The 22,040-nt window shown below is 43.3% G+C and overlaps 1 protein-coding gene across 2 annotated transcripts in view; it reads left to right on the forward strand.

Moving 5' to 3' along the window:
* Positions 1-22,040, forward strand: part of LOC140732471 (repressor of RNA polymerase III transcription MAF1 homolog) — a 63,647-nt gene that overhangs the window by 21,850 nt on the left and 19,757 nt on the right. The window contains exon 1 of one of the 2 annotated variants that reach the window (XM_073055174.1): positions 19,201-19,218. The exons of the other annotated variant lie outside the window; for it this stretch is intronic. The gene's annotated coding sequence lies outside the window, so the exon portion shown is untranslated. Of the gene's footprint in view, positions 1-19,200; positions 19,219-22,040 lie in introns of those variants that run through there. 2 annotated transcript variants of the gene reach the window in all.

The raw sequence follows: 22,040 nt of genomic DNA on the forward strand, positions 1-22,040 counted from the left end.
CACAGTCACAGGAGAGCATATAAACTCCTTCGAGACAGTGACAGGAACTGAATCCTGAGCGGTGAACTCTGACGCTATTATAGTGTTGGGCTAACAGCTACACTACCCTGCTTCCCAACCACCTTAGAGATGAGTCTATAAGCTGAGTACACTTTATAGAGGTTTTGAGATGTCTTATATCAGACTGATCTTCTCCATCTGCATTTCACTGCAGTTAACTCTTATCCCTTTATGTAGTTGGCCTCCACAGCACTCTTGGGTAGAACCTTTTAAAATAGGTACAAAAAAAATGTTCAGCTGTCTTGAAGAGCCAAGCTGATATTTGTGACTAATGTTTAGTTCTCGAAAGGGTGATTTCCTTAATGCAAGATTAAATGGCCTGTGGCCGATAGATAGCATTGTGGTTAGCACTTTGCTTTATAGTACCAGCTGTAAGATCGGGGTTCAGTTCCCACCTCCGTCTGTTATGAGATTGTACTGTTGGTTTCTTCTGGGTGCACCGGGTTCCTCCCACATTCGAAAGACTATGGGTTAGGGATAGTGAAGTTGTAGACATGCTCTGATGCCAAAAGTGTGGCAGCACTTGCAGGCTGCTCAGCATAATCCTTGCAGTTTAAAAACAAAGCATTTAACTGTTTTAATGTACATGTAACAAGGATCATCTTTAGCTTATCCCCAGTTTTCCACATTACATTGTATCTGCTATGTTCTAGCCCATTAGCCTAACCTCCCCATGCTGTCTGTAGTCTCCTTTTGCTCTTTATACCTTCAGACCATAGCCATAGGAGCAAATCCAGGCCATTTGGCCCATTGTGTTTCACTCTGCCATTCCATCATGACTGATTTATTATCCCTCTCAACCCCATTCTGCTTTATTCTCCCTGTAACATTTGACACCCTTACTAATCAGGAACCTGTCAACCTTCACTTTAAGTATACTCTGACTTGTTGTCTGTGGCTATGAATTCCACAGATTTACTGAACTCTGGCTTAAAAAAAATCCTCATCTGTTCTAAATGAATGTCCCTCTGTTCTGGGGGGGGGGTGTCCTCTGGTCCTAGACTCTGCCACCATGGGAAACGTCCTCTCCACATACACTCTGTCAAGGCTTTCCAATATGTTTCAATGAGGTCCCTTTGCATTCTTTAAAAAACTCCAGCGAATACAGGCCTGGAGCCATCAACACTGCTAATACATTAACCCTTTCATTCCTGGAATTATTCTCTTGACCCTCTACTGATGTAGCATAAAGTAGATGCATCACATTTTGGTGTGGCAGCTGTTCTACCATAATCTCAACAGACTTCAGAGAGTTGTGGAGCACATTACAGAAGCCAGGCTCCCTACCATGGACTCGGCCTATACTCCTCACTGCCTTGGTAAAGCAGCCAACAGAATCAAAGACTGCACCCACCCTAGACGTTGGGCAGAAGATATAAAATCCTGAAAGTGCATATCACCAGGATCAAGGGCAGCTTGTATCCTTCTGTTATAAGGCAATTGAATGGCTCTTTAATGATAAAGTGGACTCTTGACCTCACATTCTGCCTTGTTATGGCCTTGCACCTTGTTGCGTGCCTGCACTTTCTCTGTTACTTTAAAACATTGTGTTTTACCACTGCTACCTTGATGCACTGCTGTAATAAATCTTGATAGGTTCTTGATTAGTCAAGGTGTCAGAGCACAATAAATCAGCCTTGATAGAATGGTGGAGCAGACTTGATGGGCTGAATGGCCTAATTCTGCTCCTAGGTCTTGTAATATAGATCTGTATGAACAGCGTGGGGGAAAATGTTTTTTGGTATTCCTTAGTGGAGGCCTTGCGTTGGTCAGGGTTGGCCATGGATGTTGTGTCCTAGCTGCCTACGTGAAATGCAGGGCTGTAGGATGCGGAGGGCAAGTTGTTCACCCTACAGCAGGTCTCGTTGGACACAGAGGCACAGCACCACCAAAGTGGACAGCCAAGACCCAACATCCACAGTTGACCTCGACGAACAGAAGGCCAACAAAAAAATTGAGTTTCGTGCATTGAAAGGGCATTTTTCACAATACTAATCTGATCCAAATCAGGTTTATCGTTGACGTGCTGTACATTGTGAAATTTGTTTTTACAGTAGAAGTATAGTGCAAAACATAAAAATGACTAGATTGCATTAAGAATATAAAATTGTAAAATAGTGACATACACACAATGCTAGAGGAACTCAGCAGACCAGGCAACAGCTATGGAAAAAGAGTACAGTCGACATTTTGGACCGAGACCCTTCAGATTGTGAGGTAGTGTTCATAGGCTCATGAATTGGTAGAATCAACTTGTTAATAACCAGGATGTTGCCTGGACTGGAGAGTTGGGGTGAGGTAATGGAGGAGACTGAGGGGCGTGACCCTTTGTGGGGGTTTATAACTGAGGGGCATAGATGGGATCTAATTTTTTTTTTAGGGTAGAAATTTATTTAGAGCAGGGTTTCCCAACCTGGGATCCAAAGAATGCTCAGTTAATAGTAGGGGTCCATGACATAAAGGTTGGAAACCCCTGACTTAGAGTGCAGAACAGGTCTTCTGGCCCTTCAAGCAGTGCCATCCAGTAGCCCACCTATTCAACCCTAGCCAAAAAACGAGACAATTTACAATGACCAATTAACCTATTAACTGTATGCCTTTGGAATGTGGAGGAAATGGGAGCATCCAGAGGAAATCAACTCGCATACAAGGAGGTACAAAATCCTTACAGATGACATTGGAATTGAACTGCATACTCCGGCGCACTGAGCTGTTATGGTGCTTGGCTGCTGTGGTGTCCAGTCGTTTTCCTAGGTCTTGAATGAAAGGCACAAGTTTAGGGTCGGGGAGAAATTTCAAGAACCCTCTCTTTGACTCTGAGATCAGGGGTTATATTTTTCAGTGAATAACTGGAACGGACGAGAGGTGGACAGAGACAGATTTACAACTTTTAAAAGGGATTTGGACAGGTACTTGGATAGGATGGGCATTGAGGGATATGGAGATAATGCAGGCAAGGGCATTGCATGGGCAAGGTAAGCTAGAGACCTATTTATTGGTTTTGATTCTAAAAGGTGATTATGTCCATCTTCGAGGAAAATGCTGTTCTTTTGGCCCTTGCGCAGAAAGCAGGCTTCCTGTATTTCTCACCCTTGGTTTTGTGCTGTGTGCTGTTTCCAGTGCAGTGTTGTGGGTGTCAACGTAACTGACATATGAGCCGGCTATAAACAGTGCTGGTATTTGATGTGGTTTGTATTTCAGTGTTAGTAGAAAGGAAGCCTGCTTCCTCCTCTTGTGGTTTCTATATGATCTGTAAAGTCTCATTTAATTGTGACTCTCTGTATAAATGTTGCTGTCTTCCCGTTGTATCTTGCTACACTCAGAGTACAGGAGTGGAACTCTGTGGTCTTCTGCTGCTGTAGCCCATCCTCTTCAAGTTGTCGCCTTCCTGTCAGCTTGAACCAGTCTGGGCCATTTTTCACTGACCTCTCTCATTAACAAGGCATTTTCATTCACAGAAGTGCCATTCACTAGACTTTTTTTTGTTTTTCCACACCATTCTCAGTAAATTCTAGAGACTGGTTTCTTGGGATTTTCGAGCACAGCAGATTCTGAGATACTTAAACCACCCCGTGTGGCACCACCAATCGTTCCATGGTCAAAGTCACTTAGATTGCATTTCTCCCCTTTTCTGACGTTTGGTCTGAACAACAGCTGAACCTCTTTTGCAATGTCTGTTTTTATGCATTGAGTTGCTGATCAGATATCTGCATTAACAAGCAGGTGTATCTAGTAATAGTGGCTACTGAGTATATATTCCCTTTTTTACTGGGTGTGATGTAGAAAGGTGTGATGGCACAGTTAGAGGAACCACTCAAAATGGAAACCTTCCCGGTGCTGCCACTAACTTCACTGTTTCTGTGGTCCAACCTCCATCTACCTTTCATAACTCATCCTTGTTCATTGAATGTTGGCTTTTTCAGTTTCTTTGCTAAAAGAGTTTAGATTCAGATTTATCACATGTACATCAAAATATACAGTGAAATGCATTATTTGCATTAATGATACTTCTCCAAGGATTGTGTAGATTGTGTGGAAGCTTTTTCCCAGGGCTGAAATGGGTGCCACAAGATGATACAGGTTTAAGGTGCTGGGGAGTAGGTACAGAGGAGATGTCAGGTGGTGAGTGGTGAGTGTGTGGAATGGGCTGCCGGCAACAGTGGTGGAGGCGGATGCAACAGGGTCTTTTACGAAGCTTTTAGATCGGTACATGCAGCTTAGTAAAATAGAGGGCTATGGGTAAGCCTAGTAATTTCTGAGGCAGGGACATGTTTGGCACAACTTTGTGGGCCGAAGAGCCTGTATCGTGCTGTAGGTTTTCTATGTTCTATAAGGATCGTCACCTTGTTGTGGTGCAGAGGCCTGTGAGTTCATGAGAGTGATGTCGTCTGGAGCTTGGCTCCTGGTAGGGTCACCCATGGTGGTAAAGGCAATGAGAAGGTCCCAGACAGAGTGATCCAACCACGACCTCAACAGTGGAGCTGGCAGAAGATGATGACACATCACAACAGCAAAGGTAGGGTGCAGGTTCTTTCCAGTGAAGACTGGAGACCCTTCCCAGGGAAGAGTTCCCAGTTGTCTTCCATTCCATGTCACTAGACCCTGACCCCGATTTGTCAAGGATCATGCGGCGACGTCCCATGTGTCAGCTTCCCCACATTAAACTGATTCACGCACAGGCCTTCTCCATTAAGGGAATCCACACTGGCGTTCCAGATTAAGTCCTGTGGTGATCAGCAAGTGGCAAAGGGGGTAGGATTGAGCCAGACTAATAGGATTCTGAATCAGAGTTCTTGAAGACCCACCAGCAGACAGCCCCTTCCTTGAGTCAAATGATTACACTACCACTACATGCATAGCAGCCAACACCTCGGGATGTGGTGGGGCAGCCCATAAGATGGTTCCGTTTCTCTTTGAGTAGCTCTTTCTGATTGCTCTGAAACACTGTTCTGAAGTTGATTTTCATCATCTTTCCAGTCATGATCTCCCCGCCACCGAGAATCAAGTTTTTTTATTTAGAGATAGTGCGGAACAGGCCCTTGCAGCCCAACAAGCTACGCTACCCTGTGACCCACCTAATCACAGGATAATTTGCAATGCTGACCATTGTCTTTGGAATGTGGGAGGAAGCTTGTGTGGTTCACAGGGAGTATGTACAAACTCCTTACAGATGATGACAGAATTGAACTCCCGAGCTGCACCCTGAGCTGTGATAGTGTCACACTACCATAGTGCCCCAAGTTGTATCTACATGATGTTCTTCATTCTAGAAAATATGTATTTTAATTCTAATAATTGGCATCAATGTCTTGACAAAGTGATTTTGTTTTTAAGTGTACAATCTATGAATTGGAATGTATTGGCCAGCAAGATCAGTAAATACTGATTCTGAAAATGGAAATGTGAAAGCATTATCTGGGACGTAGGCAGACAAGAGACTAACAGTGATTTTTCTGAAAGTCACCATGACTGAATAACTTCGTACTTACTTTCAACTGGGTTAATAATTACTCTTAATTGCTATTCTGACAGCTATTAAACATTAAATCTAACTTGCTAATGTGAAGACATTTAACTTTAAGGTGTTTAGAGGAAAGTGTAGGAGAGATGTCAGAGGTAGATTTTTGGAATGGTGGTGGAACACGTTGCCTGGGGTGGTGGTGGAGGTAGATACATTGGAGATATTTAAGAAACTCTTAATTAGGCACATGCTTGCTTAAGCCCATCACCCTTACTGTGGCATCGGTTACCAGAAGTATCTCACCAGCGTCTTCTGTCCTGGGCCAGTCTTTCAAGTTGTCCTTGGGTGTAGCCTGTCGTATGTCTTTAGATCAAGTTTAACTGATCAACTGGCATATGTCATGAAATTTGTTATGTGGCACTGTAACATTATAATGCATAATAATGAAAATTGTAAATTGCAATTACAAGTGTGTATATTAAAAGAATAAATAAATAAGTTGGACAAAGGTGGGGGGGAAGCAGTGGGGTAGTGTTCATGGTTTCAATGTCCATTCAAAAATCTGATGGTGGAGGGGAAGAAGCTGTTCCTGAATTGAGTGTGTACACCTTCAGATTCCTGTACCACCACCTTGATGGGAAGCAATGAGAAGAGGGTAGGTCCTGAGTGATGGTGTTCCTTAACAATGAATGCCATCTTTCTGAAGCATTGCTCCTTGAAAATGTCCTGCATGCTGTGGAGGTTGGTGCTCACGATGGAGCTGCTGCATTACAACTTTCTGCAGCTTGTTTCGATCCTGTGCAGTGGCCTCTCCCGCACCTTATACCAGATGGTGATGCAGCCGGTCAGAATGGTCTTCCAGGCAGAGATCTTCTCTCTCCCTCGGATGAAGTCTTTGGAGTTTGTTCATGTTCACCCCTCCTTTTGTAGCTGGTCTTGGGACTGTCCATGCTGAAGCTGATAGGCACATGGTGGACTACATGGGAGGGAAGTGTTAGATTGAACATTACAGTGCCAAACTTTGACCTACTCCAAGTACAATGTTATAAACTAATTCTTTCAGAAAGAAGTTATTATCTGGTCATAGTGAAACTGAAGGCAAATAATTAGAACAGTACATAGAATCGAGTAGCTCTGTCTGGAATCTTGCGCCAGCTCCACCATTCACAAAATCAGCAACACCCTGCATTTCCCTTGATTCTTCTAGCATTCATGAATCTATCGAAACATTGGCAGCCCTTCTAATGTGCTTCCTTCCAATTTCTTCATCCCTTCTGACTACTTGTTCATTTATAACTTGAGCAGTTTGGCTTGTCAAAGTTTTAATTTGGTATCAAAGTATATACACCATATACACTGATTCACTTCTTGCAGGCAGCCACAAAACAAAGAAACAATAGAAATTCCTAAAAGCACAACAACAAGACCACCACATCCAATTTGCAAAAGAGTATTTGCTTATTTATTTATAGTAGCTATGAATATATATCTATATCTATCTATCTATATATATATATATATATATATATATATATATATATATATATATATATATATATATATATATATAATATATCTATCTAGTGTGTATATATATATGATATTATATATATATATATATATTATATATTATATATAGATATATATATATAGAGAGAGATATATATATAAATATATAGAGATATATAGATAAATATATAGATATATAGATAAATATATATATATATATATAGATAGATACTTTATTCATCCCCATGGGGAAATTCAACTTTTTTTCCAATGTCCCATACACCTGTTGTAGCAAAACTAATTACATACAATACTTAACTCAGTAAAAAATATGATATGCATCTAAATCACTATCTCAAAAAGCATTAATAATAGCTTTTAAAAAGTTCTTAAGTCCTGGCGGTTGAATTGTAAAGCCTAATGGCATTGGGGAGTATTGACCTCTTCATCCTGTTCGAGGATATATATATATATATATATATATATATATAAATCGATAGTAAAACATGTAGAACATGAACTACAAAGTCCCTGCAGGTGAGTTCAGTTGCAGAGCCCGAACAGTTCCCTGAGACAATGCTGCAACTGGGGGATGGCCTGTGCGTGAAAAGGCATCAGTCCTTTGAGTGTTTTATAAATGCCACAGTCCCTACACTTTGACCAGCTTCTGAACTCTCCTAAAGTATTACAAATGAAACACGAGATTCAGCAGATGTTGGAAAGCTGGAGCAGGCTCAGCTGATGAGGGGTCTTGGCCTGAAAAGTCAACTGTTTATTCATTTACACAGATGCTGAGCTCTTCCAGCATTTTGTGTTACAAATTCAAAGTTAAAAGTAAATTTGTTATCAAAGTACACACGTCACCATATACAGCCTTGCATAGGGTGAGTGAAAATAAATGAAACTGTTTGGAATGACTGTGTCCAGAATCCTTGCTTTTATGAGTTATAAACCAGTAAAGCATGCTAACTGAAGGGAATGTTTTGATCAGCCAAACTAGTGAATCACAAGACCAGGCCATAATAATTATTTCAGATGCAAAATTGGAACATTTTATCTGTGTGTTTAAATGGTGAACTCCAAAGAACTGCAGAATGGGAGGGCAAAGTGTGTGAACTACTGGGGAAATGAGACCAGGGACAGAATGAGGAGGTCTGACTAACTAGGCAAAGGGGCAAGGTTAGTGGGAGAATTGGCATTGCCAACCTGTCCTGTCACAATGTTGGATCCATTTTTGTTTCAGCCTCAGTCTTATGCCTCCTTCCAATAACTATTCCTGTCTTAACTAATCAAGAATCTGTCAACCTCTGCCTTAGTATACCCACTGACTATACAAGGGTTAAATTGGGAGTTGCTGGTGGCATGGCTGAAATGCCTATTCCATGCTGTATCTCTAAATAGATAAATAGGTTCTTGATTACTCCGGGCATCAAAGGTTACAGGGAGAATGGGGTTGAGAGGGATAATAAAATAGCTATGATGGCAGTGCAGACTTGATGGGCTGAATGGCTTAATTCTGCTCCAATTGTCTTGTGGTCTTTGTTTTATTCCAGCTAAAATGTTGGTTCACATCAGAGTGAAGTAGTTTTAGGGAAACACTGGTGGTAAAATGCCTTTTAATAGAACTAATGTAGAAAACAGATTAGACAGTAAGATGCAAGTTGTGCCTCTTCTCATGCTGGCTGTGATACAACAGTAAGATATAGGAGCAGAATTAGGCCATTTCATCATGACTGATTTATTATCCCTCTTAATCCCATTCTCCTGCTGTAACCTTTGATCCCCTGACTAATCAAGAACTTTTAATCTCTGCTTTAAATATACCCAGTAACTTGGCCTCCACAGCCTCCTGTGGCAATGGATTCCACAGATTCACCACTCTCTGGGTAAAGAAAGTCCTTCTCATCTCTATTCTAAATGGAAGTCTTCCTATTCTGAGACTGTGCCTTCTGGCCATAGACCCCCCCCCCCCCCCCCCCACCACCACAATCCTCTCCAAACCCACTCTATCCAGGCCTTTCAGTATTTGATGTTTCAATTCTTCTAAACTCCAGTGAGTACAGGCACCAAGCCATCAGATGTTCCTCCTTTTAATTTTTAGAATCATTTTCTTAAACGCCCACTCTGGACCTTCTCCAATGGCAGTACATCTTAGATAAGGAGCCCAAATCTCCAAGTGCAGTCTGACCAATACCTTAAAGGCTCATTGTTGTTTACATTGAGGCTTGGTTTGGTGCTCTGAGATAAAGCAGCAATTCTGCTTCTCATGTTAAGTACTACATTCTCTACAATAGAACTAACCTCTAGAATGATAGCTGAAAGTTGTACAATTCTAGAAGGGAGAAGCAAAACACATGGAGTATTTTTTACATCAACCATACTTCTTCCTATAGATGCTGCCTGGCCTGCTGCATTCCACCAGCATTTTGTGTGTGTTGCTGGAGTATTTTTAGGTAGTTTTGTCATGTGAGACCATGCTGTACAAGTTTGGGGGTATGATTTGGCTGCTATCTCATTGGAACAAGGTCTCTACAGCTGGGCTGATCAGCTGCCCAGCCTGTTGTTTACAACTATTGCCTGCTGTTTCAGTTTTACTCGCAGCTCATTGGCTGTGAACCTGATTAGCATTGACTTCACCCCAGCTCGTTGCTAGCAGCACAGAGCTCCATTAATAGGAAGTGTTTCTGTAGATGGGCAAGGTCATCTTGCACAATATATAATAGTAAATGGCCAAGTCTTTGGCAAACAATGCAATGATTTGCTGAACTATTGATTAGTGTTGGCATGTACTTGGGTTTTGATTCAACTTGGTAGCAGATTTGGTTTAATAGTAACTTATCGAGCACTGTTCAAAGTGCTTTAAAATGGGATCAAAGTACAAACATGAAAATAGACAACAAAGATGTTGGTTAAAAGCAAGTTTAAATATATTTTGAGCTGGTGTTTAAGTGTCATCTGAGTCTGCATCCCTTTATAGTTTTAGGGTTTGAATTCCACAGTTCAGGAGTGTAGTTCAAAAAAAGCTGACCTGCCAATTAACAACAACACACACAAAATGCTGGTAGAGCACAGCAGGCCAGGCAGCATCTATAGGGAGAAGCGATGTCGACGTTTCGGGCCAAGACCCTTCGTCAGGACTAACCGAAAGGAAAGATAGTAAGAGATTTGAAAGTAGAGGGGGGAGGGGGAAATGTGAAATGATAGGAGAAGACCGGAGGGGGTGGGGTGAAGCTAAGAGCTGGAAAGGTGATTGGCGAAAGTGATACAGAGCTGGAGAAGGGAAAGGATCATGGGACGGGAGAAAGAAAGGGGGAGGGGGGAACACCAGAGGGAGATGGAGAACAGGCAAACAACTAAATATGTCAGGGATGGGGTAAGAAGGGGAGGAGGGGCATTAACGGAAGTTAGAGAAGTCAATGTTCATGCCATAAGGTTGGAGGCTACCCAGATGGAATATACGGTGTTGTTCCTCCAACCTGAGTGTGGCTTCATCTTGACAATAGAGGAGGCCATGGATAGACATATCAGAATGGGAATGGGACGTGGAATTAAAATGCGTGGCCAGTGGGAGATCCTGCTTTTTCTGGCGGACTGAGTGTAGGTGTTCAGCGAAACGGTTTCCCAGTCTGTGTCGGGTCTCACCATTATATAAAAGGCCACACCGGGAGCACTGGACGCAGTATACCACACCAGCCGACTCACAGGTGAAGTGTCGCCTCACCTGGAAAGACTGTCTGGGGCCCTGAATGGTGGTGAGGGAGGAAGTGTAAGGGCAGGTGTAGCACTTGTTCCGTTTACAAGGATAAGTGCCAGGAGGGAGATTGGTGGGAAGGGATGGGGGGGGAACGAGTGGACATGCGAGTCGCGTAGGGAGCAATCCCTGCGAAAAGCAGAAGGGGGGGGGAGGGAAAAATGTGTTTGGTAGTGGGATCCCGTTGGAGGTGGTGGAAGTTACGGAGAATTATATGTTGGACCTGGAGGCTGGTGGGTCTCCTTGTGTTTGACCTTCTAGCTAGACCTCCTTCCCCTCTTCCCACCTTTTTCTCTCACTACTGTTGCACAAAGTCTGTGTTGAGCAGTAAGTGTGGTCACCCAGATTGACTATAAACATTATAGGATGGCAGCAGGAATGGGGGACTCTATAGTCAGGGGAACAGGCGATTCTGTGGACACGAAAAGGACACACGCGTGGTAGTTTGCCCCCCAGGTGCCAGGGTTCGTGTTGTTTCTGAGTGTCTCCACAATATTCTGAAATGGTAGGGTGAGCAGCCAGAGATTGTGGTACATATTGGTACCAGCAACATAGGTAGGAAAAGGGAGGAGGTCCTGAAAGCAGAATACAGGGAGTTGGGAAGGAAGCTGCAAAACAGAACCTCAAGTGTAGTAATCTTAGGATTGCTGCCTGTACCATGTGACAGTGAGGAGAGAAATGGTATTTGTATTTATTTTATTTCTTGCAACCAAGGGAGTAAAATTCTTTGTTGCATCTCCATTGCAATGTACAGGGAATAAGGAAGGGGAATGTGGGAGGATACGTACACAACGCTGGAAGAACTCAGCAGGTCAGGCAGCATCCGTGAGAAAAGAGTAGCTAATGTTTCGGGCCGAGACCCTTCATCAGAAATGGGGTGGAAGAGAGGGCCGAAGCCCAGTAATAGAGAATAGGGGAGGGGGTAGGGCCTAGAGGCGCCAGGTGGAAAACCAATCAGAGGAAAGATAAAGGGGGGAGGGGGAAGGGGATAAGCATGAAAGAACTGAAGAGATAAAGAAGCAGAAAGTTGAAAGGGGAGAGAGGCAGAGAGGGACCTGGGATAGGGGAAGGGGGAGGAAATTACCGGAAATTGGAGAATTCAATGTTCATACCACCAGGCTGGAGGCTACCCAGACGGTAGATGAGGTGTTGCTCCTCCAACCTGAGTTTGGCTTCTTCATGGCAGTAGAGGAGGCCATGTATGGACATATCTAGATGGGAATGAGAGGCAGAGTTGAAGTGGGTGGCAACCGGGAGGTCCTGTCTATTGTGACGGACGGAGCGGAGGTGCTCGATGAAGCGGTCCCCCAATGTGCGTCAGGTCTCGCCGATGTAGAGGAGGCCGCACCGGGACCTTGCAGGGATAAGTGCCAGGTGGGAGTTCTGTGGGGAGGGACGTGTGGACTAGGTAGTCGCGGAGGGAACGATCCCTGCGAAAAGCTGAGAGGGGTAGGGAGGGAAAGATGTGCTCGGTGGTGGGGTCCTGTTGAAGGTGGCGGAAGTTGTGGAGGATATGGTGGGAGGATATTGCCCAAACACTAAGCTTGTATAGTAATAGTTTTGTATACATGTCTGTACAGTCTGATACACAATCAAATCAATGTGTATTGATCAATCTGATGGCCTTGTGAAAGAAGCTGTCCCTGAGCCTGTTGTCCTGGCCTTAATGCTGCAGTACCACTTGCCAGATGGTATTAGCTGAAATAGTTTGTGGTTGGGATGGCTGGAGTCCCTGATGATCCTCTGGGCCCTTTTAGCACCTGCTGCTGTAAATGTCCTGAATAGAGTGAAGTTCACATCCATAGATGTGCTGGGCTGTCCTCGCCACTCTGATCAGATCAGATCTTCGCCCTACCATCTTTGCACGCTCCCAGAAAGGAGCTCCAAGCCCTTGGGTGGATGGGTGGACGTGGAGAGGATGTTTCCTGTAATGGGGGTTTCTAGAACCGGAGGGCACAGCCTCAAAATTGAGAGGTGACCTTTTAGAACAGAAGGAATGACTTTTTTTAACCAAAGAGTGGTGAATCTGTGGAATGCTCTGCTACAAACTGTGGTCCTTGGGTATATTTAAAGTGGAAGTTAACAGATTTTTGATTGGTTGGTGCATCAAGGGATATTGTGAGAGGGTTGAATGGGATCTGAGATCAGCCGTGATTAAATGGTGGGGCAGACTTGATGGGCTGAATGGCCTAATTCTGCTCCTATGCCTTATGGGTTTATAATAGCCTGCATTTAATTTCCTTTCTGTTGCACCTCAACTATGCAAGGCAGCTGGTGTGCTGGTGGCTTGTGCAGCTTGGACAGTTGGCATCTCTCTAACCAGTCAATGTGCAGCCGCTTCAGAAAGCAAGGGAAAGGATAGCCTTGTGTTTTGTGAGTTTATGAAGTGGAGCATGGAGCTGGGGGGCGGGGGGCTTTTTGATGGAGGATCATTGTTTTCTTCAGACTGCCCATTAACCCAAAAGCCCATGCAGCCTTTGCGATCTGAGTGACCGTGTCCTCTGTAGTGTGAGAGAAGAGCACAGTCATCTGCATATAGTAGCTCGAGAAAGGGCTCTTGCATGGATTTTGTTTGGGCAAGAAGGCAACGAAGGTTGAAGATTCTGTCAAAGCTCGGCTGTCCCCTGAAATTCCTCACCATCCTGCAACAACTCCATGAACTCCATAAACACAACAGCAATCTATCTGAGCCATTCCCTATAAGCACCGGGGTGAACCAGTGCTGTGCTTTGGCACCAACACTCCATCTTTTTCAGCATGAGTTACCCCTCATTCTCCTACACTCCAAGGAATAATGACTTTGCCTTTCCAACCTTTCTCTAAACTCAGTCTGTCTGGTCCTGGCAGCTTTCTCAAACTTTTCTACACTCTCTAGTTTAACCACATCTTTCTAATACACCAGTAATCAAAATGGTACGCAGTACTTGTGTGGCCTCACCAATGACTTGTACAACTGCAACATAATGTCCCAACTACCGTAGTCAAGACTCCGACTGAGGATTGGAGTGCTAAACGCCTTTTTCATCGCTTTATCTACTTGTGACACTGCTTTCAACAAGCTATGTGCTTGTATTCCCAGGTCTCTCTGTTCCATTACCCTCTCTAGTGCCTTCCCAATTATAGGACAGGTCTTACACAGGTTTGACTTCCAAAATTCAACCCCCTCACTTCTATCTGTATTGAATTCAATTTGCCGCTACTCAGCCCTAACCACTTCTCTAAGTGATTGAGGTCGCCCTGTGATCTGCAATAACCTTCATTATTAACTACTGTATGTAGTGGTTAGCATAATGTTATTACAGTAGTAGCAACCTGGCTTCAATTCCTGTCGCTGTCTATAAGAAGATTGTACGATTTCCCCCCACACCGTCCCCCCCACCACATTCCAAAGACCTACAGGAGGTTAATTGGTCACATGGGTGTATTTCGGCAACATGGGCTCATTGGGCAAAAGGTCTGTTACCATGTTGTAGCTCAAAATAAAATATAAAAAACTTAATTTTGTCATTCCCAATTTGCCGCCTTTTATATTTTAACCGCATTATCAGAATCAGGTTTAATATCACTAGCACATGTTGTGAAATCTGTTTTGCAGCAATATTTAGAATAATAAAAAGCTATAAATTACCATAAGAAATGTATATGTATCTGAAATTAAGTGGTGCAAAAAGAGAAAAAATAGAGGTTGTGTACATGGGTTCATTCTCTATTCAGAAAATTGATGGTGGAGGGGAAGAAGCTGTTCCTGAATCGTTGAGTGTGCATCTTCAGGTTCCTGGACCTCCTTCCTGATGGTAGCAGTGAGAAGAGGGTGTGTCCTGGGTGATGGGGTCCTTAAAGATGAATGCTGCCTTTTTGAGGCATTGGTTTTTGAAGATGGCCCCGATGCTGAGGAGGCTAGTGGCCATGATGGAGCTGGCCGAGTTTAAAATCCACTTCAGAATTTTCAGAACTGGTGCAGTGACCTCCCCCATATCAGATGGTGATGCAACAGTTAATCAGTACAGCAATCTAATTCTACAGCTGTTATCTTTCCCCTACCTAAAACCAAACCCATTTTAAAAGGCAGTTGGCAGCCTGTTTAACTTTGAGTTGTATTCACTAAGCTGTGTTTGTGTAGGTCCACAAGTACTGTAGTTACATAAGCTTCTCTGTGCCTACACCTGACAGTTGGTGGTTCAGTTCTGGCAATTTGACATCCTTGAGCAGGATTATGCTACAGATGCTGGAAATCCTGAAATGCAGCTGTTCATGAAACATCTAGTGAATCAGTGAGCCAAAGTCAGCAAAATCTTGCCCTGACAAATCTGTTGCAATTCCTTGAGGAAAAAACAGGCAGCATAGACAGAGTCAGTGGATGTTGTGCACTTGGAATTTCAGAAGACCTTTGACAAGTGCTGCACATCAGGCTGCTTTGAGAGCCCATGTTATTACAGTAAAGATACTAGCATGGGTAGAGGATTGGCTGACTGGCAAGAGGCAACGAGTGGGAATAAAAGGGGCCTTTTCTGGTTGACGAGTGGTGTTCCAAAGCGTTTGGTGTTGGGACTGCTTTTCATGTTGTATGTCAACAATTTAGATTAGTGGCCATCAACCTTTTTAAGCCCAAGATCCCCTACCTCGGCCTTAGTGAAAGGCAAGATCGACCGACTAAATCATTTAGAGAAACAACAGCTCAGATTGTACTTCCAACTTGAGGCCTTTTATTTGGGCTAATTGTATTTGTCAAACTTTCAAATTAATTCAACCAAGAAAATACTGTAACTAGCATATCAAACAGGCCATAGCTGTCCTTCTTTAAGAATATTACAATACTTCATACCTTTTAATTCCAAGTTTCATTATTTAATTTTATTTTAACACAAAAAATAAGTGAATAAAAATTGACTGTTGCACTCAGTGTGATGACTAGGGCTGAATACTTTCTGCTAGTTCCCTGAAATTTGGCTCATAACTGCAGACAACCAGTCTGAGACAGCCTGTGAGGTGTCTGTCAGTAAGATAGCTCCTGTACTTAGATTTAATAATTTTTATCTGTGAAAATGCAATTTCACACAGATAAGTTGACCCGGAGTAGGCACTGACTTTTAGTGCACACGTGGTGAGATGAGGAGACTTCTCCCTGCTGACAAGCCCCCAAAAGTCACCGTCCCTTGATCTTGCTTTAAGCTCGATGTCATTTTGCAAATCAATTATTTCCATCACTTGGCACACCAAATACTTGCTGGAGTTTGGCTGCTATCTGTTCTATATCGATCAGCAGAAATGGGTTTGAAATAAATGCAGCAATATCTTTCATGACGTTTAACTCCCCTAAATGCCGTTCAAACCTATTGCCAGTTTGTCTAGGTAAGCACAGTACTGCTTAGGGAGAAAAGTATTTTTTTCCTTGATGACCTGTAACAATTTCTCCAAGTTGGGAAAATGTGTCAGCCTCCCATTCTTTAAATTTGAAATCCAAACACCAAGCTTGGCCTTAAATGCATTTACTGTGCTTATCATGTGGGGCAGGTGTCGGTCTTTTCCCATAAGCTCGTTGTTAAGTGTGTTTAATTTAGCCGTTAGGTCTGTCAGAAACCCTAAATCCAGCAACCACGCATCATTTGACAGTTCCTTGTGTTCCTTGTTTCTTGTCGACAGAAAAGTCTTTATCTCAGACAACAAGTCAACAAATCTTTGCAGCACTTTGTCGTGACTCAACCACCGAACATCAGCATGAAGAATTATGTCTCCGTAAGTGGCATCGAGCTCATCCAATCACACCTTGAATAAGCAGTGCTGAAGCGCTTTTGCTCGAGTCAAGTTTATCAGTTTGACCACCAGTGTCACTATATGGGAAAAGTCCACGACCTTCCCACACAGTGATAATCCAGGAAGTCGGGAAAATCAGGGTCATTAGGGCACAGTGCTATAAAACCAACGCGCACACCGCGCATTGCTGGGGCCCCATCAATAGTAATTGCCACCAGTTTATGAATGGGGATGTCATTTTCACGGATATGTTTTTAAACTCATTGTAAATATCCTCATCTCTCGTTCTCTCCTTTAAGTGCAAACGAGTGAGGAAGTCCTCCTTTGTTGTAAAATCCTGGAAAGCCATTCTGAGAAATACAACAAGCTGAGCTGTTTGCATTATATCCAGAGATTCATCGAACTGTAGTGAAAAATATTCAGAGTGACAAGTCCTTTAACACTTGTCGATCTGCGTCCTCTGACAGTGACTCTGCCCTCCTTGTCACCGTTGCAGGGCCAAGCAATATTATGTATTGCAGTTTTGATGTCGTCTTTGTTTTTAAAGGAATTAAAAACTGTCTCTGCGGTAATGGCCACTGCTTCCTTGAATAAATCGCCATCTGTAAAAGGCTTCTTGACTTACACAAAATGATGCTTCAACAGCAGCCTTATTTTGAACAGCATGTTTTGTGAAAAACGATTGCTGGGCCTTCAACCCCGATTTCAGCTCCTCAACTTTTCTGGCACGGATTGCGCTCTTTGGGGGGTAGGTGTCTTTAAATTTCTGGTGGTTGGTATTGTGGTGCTGCTCCACATTCCCTCTCTTCGTCAGTGCTTGTGATTGGTGGCACAACATACGTACGGACTTGTCTTTCACCAAGGTATATAGAAATTCCTCTTCCCATTCTGGATGGAATTTGTACGTTTTCGCCTTCTTTCTTGGAGCCTCCACCATGCTAGCTAGCTACCTTGCAGGATATCACCAGTGAGTGCCGTGTATTGATGTTTGCGACAGTCTGTACTCTTACCTAATCTGATTGGTCACTTTGATGCAGCACAAGCTACGCTGAAAAAATACAGCAGTCACATGATGTCAGCACACATGTGACGCACGACGCTGGGCAGTGGAACAAGAGAAACACAATAACCAGGGAAAGCAACTAAGTGTGGGTTAAAAACGACTCACATATGCGCTCTAGGGGTAAAATTTGCTTTTGCATTTAAAGGTTTATCAGGCATAATTTACTTGTAGTAACTGAAAAAGGACCACTCGACAACTTCATGCCCAAAGGAACAACTTTATCTGGGATGGCAAAACCAATATTTAACATACAGGGGTTTTCACTGACCCGTGGTGCATGGCAGAGGGGCTATACACACATGTGCACTGGGCAGAAAGAACGGAAGTAAAACCCCGCAATCCTGGAAACAACCTCTCTTTACAAACAGCTTTCCATAGCGGGAGTATTGCTATATTACCATTATCCAAATTAGTATTACTTATTTTTATAATGCTCACATTACAACAGTATTTGTGTATTTATTTTTCTTTTTTTTTGGGATCTGCTGGGAAAGTCTCAAAGATCGACCGGTCGATTGCGATCGACTGGTTGGTGACCACTAATTTAAATGAAGGAATCTAAAGGCTTTGTGGCTTTAATGTGTAATTTCAGGTAGTTTCTAATTTCAGGTAACTTGTTTCCCCTCATTCTTTTCTGCCTTTCTGATCTACACACAACTACCCTCTTAAGCCCCCACCTCCAAATAGGACCCCCCCCCCCCCACTTCTGCCCTCCACACCTTCCTCATCTACTTCCACACTCCACCTTCCTCTCTTAATGGGTTACAGTATGTAATCACCTGCAGCTTCCACTTTCCACCTCCCCAGCCCACAGTGAGTGGTGATACGATGTTGGTGAAATGGGCTGAAAAATGGCAGATGGCTACTTTCTGAGGAGGCTGAAGAGAGCTGGACTATGCACAACAATATTCAATCATTGTATAGATTTGCAGCAGAGAGCATCATAACAAGCTGTATCACTTCGTAGTACTGAAACTGCACTGTGGCGGACAGGAGGCTCTACGATGGGTCGTCAAAACTACCCAACACATCAGTGGCACCAACCTGCATGCCATCAAGGACATGTATACTGAAAGGTGCTGGTATAGGGCCAGTAACATCATGAAGGATCCCACATACCCTGTTCAGACTGTTGCCCCACTCCCATCAAGGAGGAGGCTATCTACCATCCACACCAGGACCACCAGACTCAAAAACAGATACTTTCCCCAAGCAGTAAGGCTGATCAACACCTCCACCCACTAACCCACCCCTCCACATCCCCAACCACCACTACTTCATCATTTCCTGTCAGTCACCTTGTGTACAGACACCCCTGTGCCTAGTGTATCTTTATGGACACATAATTAATTTACATATAATCTATCTTGTGTATTTATATTCATTGTTTTTTATTATTGAGTGCTTTATCTTATTGTGCTTTGTTGTGATCTGCATATGAACCACAGTAACAATTATTTCGTTCTCCTTTACACTTGTGTACTGGAAATGACATTAAACAATCTTGAATCTAGAATACATTCTAAGAAGTACTACTGAGGCTGGGACAAGAATGGCAGGGCCCTACTGAGGAACGGGGGCCTTGGTCTGCCATTCTGAAGATGCTAGAAGGTGACAGTGCAGGTAGATATGTGTTTAAGATGTATGGCATGCTGGCCTTCATTAGTTGGGGCACTGAATTCAAGAGCAGGGAGATTGTACTCTAACTTTATAAAACTTCTGTCAGATGTCAGCTGGAATACTGCGTGCAGTTCTGGTCAACACTTAATAAGGATACCTGAGCACTGGAGACTGTGTAGAGAAAATTCATGATGATCAAGATTCTCATTTAAGAGTCATAGAACACCAGGGCACAGAAACAGGTCCATCAGTCCCTCTAGTCTGTGCCAAACCATAATCTGCCTAGTCCTATCCAGATTATAGGCATCCATACCCCTCTCCTCAATGTACCTATCCAAATTTCTCTTAATTGTTGAAATCAACCTCGCACCCACCACCTGAGCTGGCAGCTGTACCTCCTCCTCGATGGTGTCACTGGGAGGAGGGCGATGGGAGTCCTCAATGATGGATCTGCCTTTTTGAGGCATTGTCTCTTGAAGGTGTCCTCTGCTGGGGAGGTTGGTCCCATTTGACCCGTATCCCTCAAAACCCTTCTATTCTTCTATCCAAGTTTGTTTGGTTTTTTTTTTTTGAAATGTTGTTAAATGTACCTGCCTCAACCACTTCCTCTGGCAGCTCGTTCTATATACTGACCACTCTGGGTGGAAAAATAGGTGTCATGGGTTCCTGTTAAATCTCTCCCATCTTGCTGTAAGCTCTGGCAATCTATCCTGGGCCCAATGTATTGATGCAATTACAACAAAGGTACGACAGTAGCTATATTTCTTCAGAAGTTTGAAGAGACTTAGCATGTCATCAAAGATTCTTGCACATTTCTGCACTTGTACTGTGGAGAGCATTCGAATTGGTTGCATCACCCTCTGGTATTGAGGGGCCACTGCATAGGATTGGAAAACTGCAGAAAATTGGAAACTCAGCCAGCTTCGTCGTAGGCACTGGTCTCTCCAGCATCGCAGCCATCTTCAAAAGACGATGCATCAAAAAGGTGGCATCTATCATTCGGGACCCCCATCACCCAGGATGTGCTCTCTTCTCAATGCTACCATAAATGAGGTGGTACAGGAATCTAAAGGCACACACTCAACAATTCAGATACAGCTTCTTCCTCTCTGCCATCAGATTTCTGAATGGACAGTGGATCCATGAACACTACCTCACATTTAGCACCACTTCAATTAAATTTTGTTTTGTATATATTTATCTTACAGTAAATATTTTTCAAAGGACCATACCAGCTGACTGTCTATTTACAGCATGTGGTTTTATTCCCCAGTTCAATTTCCCCTCAATTTCCTGGAAATTCAACATTGAGTAACCATGCCATAATCATTAACCTGTTCTCTCATCCCTTCAGGGCAGAAGTAAATTAATTATTGTCATATGTACTGAGCTTTCACGTGTGGCTAGCTACCAAGCCTGTCAGAACTGTTTCTACTGACAGAAGAAGGGGCAAAGATGGGTTACTTGCAGTTTAAAACCAGTCACTCTGGGCAGATGGGGCTTGCTTTCCACATTGTACTGTCCTAGCTTGAACTGGGGAATAAAGCCACATGCTGTAAGTAGGCAGTCAGTTGGAATAGTGCTTTGGCTGGGATAGTATGGGAGAAGGGGAACACTGATCTCAAATATCCTCTGGCTTGCTTATGGTATAGACAGCTAGGACGCAACATCCAAGGTTAACTCTGACCGATGTTGTGAAAATTGTTGTTTTGCTGCAGCAGTGAAGTGCAATATCTAAAAATGTAAAAGTTAATGTTTTAAAGGCAGATCTGTAAAACCATTCTCCTGCCTTCTCCCCGTAACCTTTGACACCCTCACTAATTTAGAACCTATCAACCTCCACCTTAAATATACCCAACGAGTTGACCTCCACATCCCTCTGTGGCAATGAATTCCACAGATTCACCACCCTCTGGCTAAAGAACTTTTTCCTTGTGTCTGTTCTCAATGGACATCTCTCTATTCTGAGGCTATGCCTTCTGGTTCTAGACTCCCACATCCACTCTATCATGGCCTTTCAATGTTCAACACTTTCAATGAGATTTCCCCCCCCCCCCCCACACAATTCTTCTGAACTTGAGTAAGTATAGGCTCAGAGCCATCAAATACTCCTGATATGTTAACCCATTCATTCCTGAAATCATTCTTGTGAGCTTCCTATGAAACCTCTCCAATGTTATCTTTATTGTGAGCAGGCCAAACCTTTTCACAATTCTCCGAGTGAGGCCTCTCCAGTACCTCATGAAGCCTCAACATTATACCCTTGCTTTTGTATTCTGCCCTCTCAAAATAAATGCTAACATTGTATTTGCCTTCCTTACCACTGACTTAAACCTGCAAGTTAACCTTTAGGGAATCCTGCACATGGACTGTCAAGTCCCTCTGCACCTCATATTTTTGCATTTTCTCTCCATTTAGAAACTAATCCACACCTTTATTCCTTCTGTCAAAGTGCATGATCATACACTTCCCTATACTATAATATGTCTTCTACTTCTTTGCCTATTCTCCTAATCTGGCCAGGTCCTTCTACAGACTCCCTGCCTCCTCAACGCTACATACCCCTCCATCTAACTTTCTGTCTTTTGCAAATTTAGCCACAAAGCCATCAATTCCTTCATCCAAATCATTGTCATGCAAAGTTAAAAGAAGTGGTTCCAACACTCACACCTGCAGAACACCACTAGTGTATTGGCAGCCAACCTGACGAGGCTCCCTTTAATCCCATTCTTTTGCCTTCTGCCAGTCAACCAATCCTCTATCTATGTTAGTATCTTTCCTATAATACCTTGGGCTCTTATCTTGTTAAGCAGTGTCACGTATGG

Source organism: Hemitrygon akajei, chromosome 8, assembly GCF_048418815.1.
Source record: "Hemitrygon akajei chromosome 8, sHemAka1.3, whole genome shotgun sequence".
NCBI lineage: Eukaryota > Metazoa > Chordata > Chondrichthyes > Myliobatiformes > Dasyatidae > Hemitrygon > Hemitrygon akajei.